The sequence below is a fragment of the Nematolebias whitei genome, chromosome 9, assembly GCF_014905685.2.
Source record: "Nematolebias whitei isolate Nwh7 chromosome 9, NemWhi1, whole genome shotgun sequence".
NCBI lineage: Eukaryota > Metazoa > Chordata > Actinopteri > Cyprinodontiformes > Rivulidae > Nematolebias > Nematolebias whitei.
In genome coordinates this window covers 1,614,904-1,620,667 of record NC_056506.1, presented here as the reverse complement: position 1 = coordinate 1,620,667, position 5,764 = coordinate 1,614,904, and the positions used below count along the sequence as shown (strand labels likewise).

The 5,764-nt window shown below is 48.1% G+C and overlaps 1 protein-coding gene across 1 annotated transcript in view; it reads left to right on the top strand.

Annotated features, from left to right (window-relative positions):
• LOC119414848 (homer protein homolog 3) overlaps window positions 1-5,764 on the top strand; it is a 140,611-nt gene that overhangs the window by 44,923 nt on the left and 89,924 nt on the right. The window lies entirely within an intron of this gene.

Below are 5,764 nucleotides of genomic sequence, written 5' to 3'. Positions count from 1 at the left end.
AGGGGTAGCAGCCTAAGTATGGAGGCCCAGACTTCCCTCTCCCCAGCCACTTGGACCAGCTCCTCCGGGGGAATACCAAGGCGTTCCCAGGCCAGCCGAGAAGCATAGTCCCTCCAGCATGTCCTGGGCCTTCCTCTGGGTCTCCTCCCAGTGGGATGTGCCCAGAACACCTCACCAGAGAGGCGTCCAGGAGGGATCCTAACCAGATGCCCAAGCCACCTCAAATGGCTCCTCTCAATGTGGAAAAGCAGCAGCTCTACTCTTGAGTCCCTCCTGGGACTCTGTTGGAATCAGTCTCCCCACCACCACAGACATTTACAACTCCAAATGTAGGAAGAGGGCCACCTGCATCATGAAGGACCCCACTCATCCAGCACACACATTTTTTGCCCTGCTCCCCTTAGAAAGGAGGTTAAGGAGCATTAAGTGTAGAGCCACTAGACTGAGGAACAGCTTTTATCCTGAGGCTGCTAGACTCATGAATATCTAACCAGGATAATCACTGAGAAAAATCACATCATGTTGCTGCTGATCTGTTTCATGTTGCTGTGTTCATTCGTACACATCTGCTCAAACAAACTCATGTTCGCGCTGCTGTTCGACGTAATGTTTTTATGCTATTAGTGCTCAGTGTATTATTTAGCTGATGGTTTTCTTAGTGCATATCTTACATTTTATTACTGTTTTTCTTTTACATTTTATTGTTGGATGTAACGGGGAACCTGCATACATAATTTCATTCCACCACATGTATCACATGAGATGCGAATGACAAATAAATCTCTCTTGACTCTGACAGACTGGTACAGTGCCCGCTTCACTGTGTACGCCACACCTATCTGCCTATCAATCTCACTCTCCATGTTTCCTTCATTCGTGAACAAGGCCCCAAGATACTTGAACTCTGCCACTTGGGGCAGGACCTCCTCCCCGACCCAGAGAGGGCACTCTACCCTTTTCTGGCTCAAGATCATGGCCTCGGATTTGGAGGAACTGATCTTCATCCCGGCTGCGTCACACTCGGCTGCGAACCTCTCCAGAGAAAACTGTAGATCAAGACCTGATTAAGCCAATAGGACCACATCATCTGCAAAAAACAGAGACGGAACCCTATGGCTACCAAAATGGATTCCCTCAACACCTTGGCTGCCTAGAACTTCTGTCCATAAAAGTTATGAACAGAATCGGTGACAAAGGGAAACCTTGGCGGAGTCCAACTCTCACCGGGAATGAGCCCGACTTACTGCCGGCAATGCGGACCAAGCTCTGACACCGGTCATACAGGGACCTAACAGCCTGTTTCAAAGGGCCTGGTACCCCATACTCCCAGAGTACCTCCCATAGGGTTCCCTGAGGGACGTGGTCGAACACCTTCTCCAAGTCTACAAAGCACATGTAGACTGTTAGGGCAAACTCCCACACACACACTCCAGGACCCTGCTGAGGGTGTAGAGCTGGTCCAGTGTTCCATAACCAGGACGAAAACTGCATTGCTCCTCCTGAATCCGAGGTTCAACTATCTGACAAACCCTCCTCTCCAGAACCCCTGAATAGACCTTACCAGGGAGGCTTAACAGCGTGATCCCCCTGTAGTTGGAACACACTCTATGGTCCCCTTGTTTGAATGGGGGGACCACCACCCTGATCTGCCAATCCAGGGGAAGTGCCCCAAATTCCCTATGCTCTATTCAACCTCTGCTCGACTGCCTGGCTGACATCATCAAGACTGAATGGCTTTAAACTTCTTAAGTTTCAATGAAAAGAAGTCTGAAGTCATGTTGTTCCCTCCCAATGACACAATCACAAACCACTGCATCGACCTTTCCACTCTAACCCTGTCAGAAAAACAAAGAGTCACTAATCTGGGAGTGGTAATGGACCCTTCCCTGAAACTTAACAATCATGTAAACATGATTGTTAAATCATGTTTCTTCCAACTGAGGCAGCTGTCTAAACTGAAGCCCATATTGTCCAAAAATAAGCTGGAGACAGTAATACATGCATTCATTACATCTAGGCCTGATTACTGCAATTCGCTCCTGTTTGGTATCAATCAGACCTCCATTGCATGACTACAACTGGTCCAGAATGCAGCAGCTCGATTTTTAACCAGTACAGGCAAAAGAGAGCACATTACACCAGTTTTGGCCTCACTGCACTGGCTACCAGTTCACCTTTGAATCCAGTTCAAAATACTCCTGTATGTCTACAAATTGCTGAAGAGTCCCCCCCCCCCCCCCCCACCTCTCTGATCTGCTACAACCGTATGTCCCACCACGTTCCCTGAGGTCAGCGAACCAATTGCTCCTCACAGTTCCAGGAACTCGTCTTAAGCATAGAGGTGACAGGACCTTCTCTGTAGCTGGGCCAAGACTTTGGAATGAGTTACCTCTGTTTGTCAGACTGGCCCCCTCCCTCTCAGTTTTCAAATTCCGTTTAAAAACCCACTACTATTCAGTAGCTTTCAACACCAGAGGATCTGTGTTTTGAACCTGTACGCTCCACACTGGTTTGTTGTCATATTTATTATCTGCATCATTTTTATGTCTATATTTTTGATTTACTTCATTTTGTATATTGCTTTGTGTGTTGTCTGATGTTCTGTCTGTATAACACTTTGGTTGGCCTTGTAGCTGTTTTAAGTGCTCTATAAATAAAATGGTATGGTATGGTAAATGTCCATGCAATATTGCAGAGTCGTGTAAGCCAACACAACCCTACAACATCCAGAGCCTTAACAAACTCTGGGTGAATCTCATCCACCCCTGGGGCCCTGCTACCGAGGAGCTTTTTAACCACCTTGGTGACCTCAGCACCAGAGGTCGAGAGCTCGATCTAAAGTCCCCAGGTTCCGCTTCCTCAGTGGAAGACGTGCTGGTGGGATGGAGGAGGTCTTCGAAGTATTCTGCCCACCGACCCATGACATCCTGAGTTGAGGTCAGCAGCACACCACCTCCACTATAAATAGTGCTGGTGGCGTACCGCTTTCCCCCCTGAGATGCCGGATGGTGGACAAGAATCGTCTCAAAGCCGTACGGGAGTCATTCTACATGGCCTCTCCGAACTCCTCCCACGCCCGAGTTTTTGTCTCAGTGACCAACTGAGTAACATGCCGCTTGGACTGCCGATACCCATCAGATGCTTCCGGGGTCCCACAGGCCAAAAAGGTCTGATAGGACTCCTTCTTCAGCCTGACAGTGTCCCTCACTGCTGGTGTCCACCACCGGGTTCAAGGGTTACCGCCACGACAGGCACCAACAACCTTGCAGCCACAGCTCCAATAAGCTGCCTCGACAATAGAGGCATGGAATATGGCCCACTCTGACTCAATGTCCCCAACCTCCTCCGGAACATGTTTGAAGCTCTCCCAGAGGTGGGAGTTAAAGCTCCATCTCACGGGAGACTCTGCCAGATTATCCTAGCAGACCCTCACAATATGTTTGGGCCTGCCTGGTCTGACTGGCATCCTCCCCCACCATCGGAGCCAACTCATCAACAGGTAGTGGTCAGTGGACAGTTCTGTCCCTCTATTCACCCGAGTGTCCAAGACATGAGCCTGCAGATCAGAGGAGAGGACAACAAAGTCGCTTATTGAACTGTGGCCTAGGGTGTCCTGGTGCCAAGAGCACATATGGGCACCCTTATGCTTGAACATAGTGTTCGTTATGGACAATCCATGATGAGCACAAAACTCCAATAACAGAACACCACTTGTATCCTGATGCATGCTCAATAACCCATCCATCCATCCATCCATCCATCCATCCATCCATCAATCCATCCATCCATCCATCCATCCATCCATCCATTTGCTTTACCTGCTTGTTCCACTTTGGGTCACGGGGGTCGCCGGTGCCCATGTCCAGCAATCACTGTGCGAGGGGCGGGGTACACCCTGGACGGGTCGCAAGTCCATCACAGGGCCACATAGAGACAAACGAGACAAACAACTATTCACTCTCTCACTCACACCTAGGGACAATTTAGAGTTACCAATCAGCCTAACATGCATGTTTTTGGTCTGTGGGAGGAAACCGGAGTATCCGGAGAAAACCCATGCATCCACGGAGAGAACATGCAAACTCCACCCAGAAAGGCCCCCGGACCGGGGTTTGAACAAGGGACCTGCTCGCTGAGAGGCAGCATCTCTACCAGTTGCGCCACCGTGCTGCCCTGCTCACTAACCCAGGTAGAAAAATCTAAAAAAGTTAAATCTGGACCTCTGGATATTCAAAAAAAAAAAAAACCCACAAAACTGTTGTGGCCAACCTGTACATGGAGGAGGTAGAAAAGAGAGCCTTGACGTCCTTTTCAGGGACACCACCAAGTCATTGGTTCAGGTATGTTGATGATACCTGGTTTAAAATTAAATCTCAGGAAGTCCAACATTTCACTGATCACATCAACTCTGTGGATAAATATATCAAGTTCACACAAGAAGATTTAAAAAATGGCAGGTTGGCTTTCTTGGACTGTGAGGTCTCTGTTTCTGATAGAGGACATTTGCAAACTGAGGTGTACCGTAAACCCACCCACACAGACCAGTATTTGCAGTTTGACTCCCATCACCCTTTGGAGCACAAGTTAGGAGACATCATGACTCTGTACCACAGAGCAGACAGAGTCCCCACTAACTCAGGAGCCAGGCAGAAGGAGAAATCCCACACAAGACAGGCTCTAGAGCAATGTGGATATCCTAACTGGGCCTTCCTGAAAGCAGAGAAGAAACCCAAACAGGACTCCAGCCAGCCATCAGGTGAAAAGGAGGAACCCAGACCCAGACCAGTGGTCATTCCATATGTTGCAGGAGTATCAGAGAAACTGAGACATTTATTTTCTAAACATAACGTCCCAGTGGCTTTTAAACCCCAAAATACATTACAGCAAAGACTGGTTCATCCCAAAGATCCAGTCCCCCAGCACATACAGAGTAATGTTGTGTATGCTGTTCAGTGTCAGGAGGGCTGTGATCAGTCTTACATTGGGGAAACTAAACAGCCACTGGCCAAAAGGATGGCCCAGCACAGAAGATCAACATCATCAGGCCAGGACTCTGCGGTCTACACTCATCTCCAGGCCAGTGGTCTCTCTTTCAGGGATGAAGATGTTCACATCATTGATAAAGAGGAACAATGGTTTGAGAGAGGAGTAAAGGAGGCCATCTTTGTGAAAAGAAACCGTCCATCATTAAACAGGGGTGGAGGCCTCTGTGTTCAACTGTCCCCCTTTTACACTGCTGTTATTGCTAGTGTCACTCAGACCCCAGTGAATAGCAAACAGCCAGCAGGGTGCTAATGATCCATCGTTAGGCTGATGGTCCTCCTTGATGATGTGAGCAGCTGGTTTGGCTGTCAGTCAAAAACTGGTTGATCCACTTCAAGAGGGTGCTATTTATAAGACTGAGATGAATATTGCACCTCAGACTGAGGAAGTCTTTCGGATGAAAGACAAAACGTTTCTACAATTTTTTTGTTTTGTGTGTGTTTTTTTTTTTTTTTTGAATGTCCAGAGGACCAGATTTAACTTTTTTAGAGAACACCACTTGGTTCGTGCCTCGGCTTGGTTCATGCCTCGAGTACCCGGACTCAAATGCTTTCGGTTGAATGGATAAGATCTCGGGGATTTTATTCAGGCACGTTCTTTTGGTGTGGCCATGTAATTTGGACATTTCAGAACCCGAGTAGACCAACACAGACTCAAGGTAGACGTCAATAAGTTCTGCCTGTCCCCAAAACAACTGTGTGTTTATCTGAATTTGGCTTCC